This window comes from Orycteropus afer, unplaced genomic scaffold (assembly GCF_000298275.1).
Source record: "Orycteropus afer afer isolate SDZICR_OR568_19922 unplaced genomic scaffold, OryAfe1.0 scaffold00082, whole genome shotgun sequence".
Lineage (NCBI taxonomy): Eukaryota > Metazoa > Chordata > Mammalia > Tubulidentata > Orycteropodidae > Orycteropus > Orycteropus afer.
The window spans coordinates 8,774,576-8,776,326 of record NW_006921669.1 but is presented as its reverse complement, the minus strand read 5'-3'; positions in this window follow the sequence as shown (position 1 = coordinate 8,776,326).

The following is a 1,751-nucleotide window of genomic DNA, read 5'->3' as shown; positions in this document are numbered from 1 at the left end:
AAACATGCCTCAGCCAGTAAGTGCAGAGCTGGGAGTCCCAGGCTTGTCCCTCTTCAGAGTCCATACTGTTTTCCCCCACATGCCATTGCCTGTCAACTCCAGAAGGCAAGGAGTGTCTGTCTCTGACCTTCTGAATCTCCCAGGGTGCACTGCCCAGAGCAGGTTCTCGTTGAGGCTGGCTGTTTCCTTCACTCTCGCCCTGAACCCCATCACTGGCACCAAGATGCAGTTATAAACAACGGCTTAGAGGTCCTCGCTAGCTATGTGCCTCAGGGCCAGTTATTAGCCTCTCTATACCTCAACTTGTTCATCTCTAGAATGGGCAAAAGACAGTTGCTAAGTTCTAACCCCTGGTGAGGACCTAAGGTAGCATGATAGCACAGTGCCCAACACACAGTGAGTGCGTAAGAAGTCTCAGGGCCTTGACTAAGAGGCATCCGCCATGTCGCCGACTTGTAGAAAATGTTGAAATGGTAAATACAGCAAATGTTTTGTTGCATATATTGCACCCATTTTTTAAAATTTTGCCTCCCCCCCCCCTTAATTTTGCTACTCATTAACCACTTGACTTGAAGAATTGCTCTCAGATCCATAGTTTCCTTGTCTGTGAAATGGGTATGACTACCTGCTCTGGTGAGACCACAGGGCTGTGAAGTCCTATGAAAAGGCAGAGTGGTCCAGCACAGGAAGCATTACTAACAGATGGAAGTGGGTCACGGGGCCTTCTGGAGTGTGGCTAAGGCCCAGTGTTATTTTAAATAGTTTAATCATTCAGGAATTTTTGTTTTTGTTCTGCATATTTTTTTCTCTCTACCCTTCATATCAACATTGGGTGCCGTGGAGCTGATTTCAAATGATAGCGTGACCCTATGTACAAAGTACAACTGCCACAGAGGGTTTCAAGGATTGTGGCTCCTACCTTCTGATTAGTCTATTGTATTTACAGGAGCAGGTCACCAGGTGGGTTTGAACTCATGACTGTTTGGTTAGCAGCCTAGGACTTAACCGTGGCGTCACCAGGGCTCCTTCTTCATATCATATCCAGCATTAACACAAGCCTACAACTTCTTTCATGGGCATCAACAGCAGAACTTTCTCTACCCAATAATAACAATAGAAAGTATTACATAGTAGTTGTGTGGAGGCTATAACGTTCGAGTCCCCGCTTCACCAATAACCAGCTGTATAACTAGTGACATTTTGCCGAACTTCTCTAAGCCTCCATTTCTATCTCTGTTGTAATAGGGATCATAGCCTCAAAGGGTTATTGTGAGAATTCATATGTAGACCACAGCGTGATACAAAACGAACATTCAAACATTAGCTTTTATTGACAAGCTGGCTGCCAGGTAGTAAGAGCTAACACTTCCAAGTCCTGGGCTGAGCACGTTGTGTGGTTTATTTCAGGTAGGTCCCTACTTGGCTTCTATTTTAGAGTTTAGGAAACAGACCCAGAGAAACTAAATGTCTTGTACAAAATCTGCCTGCAATGTGCTTGGGCTGGGATCAAACCCTGCTCTCCCCAGTCTCCAGCCCAACTCTGCACACATTACACTCGGCTATTCTATCAGCTGGTGGGCAAGTCTCATCAGAGGCGGGCCCAGCTGTCCCAGGGCACTGTGGCCCTGCTGCTCGGAACAGAGCTGCTGAAGGTGCCGGCTGGGCGCTCAGCTCTTCGAGCCAAGGGATCTGAAGCTGTTGGACTGCGGTGTTCCCTGGGTGGGGAGGATTTCCATAGCTTCCTCAAGGGA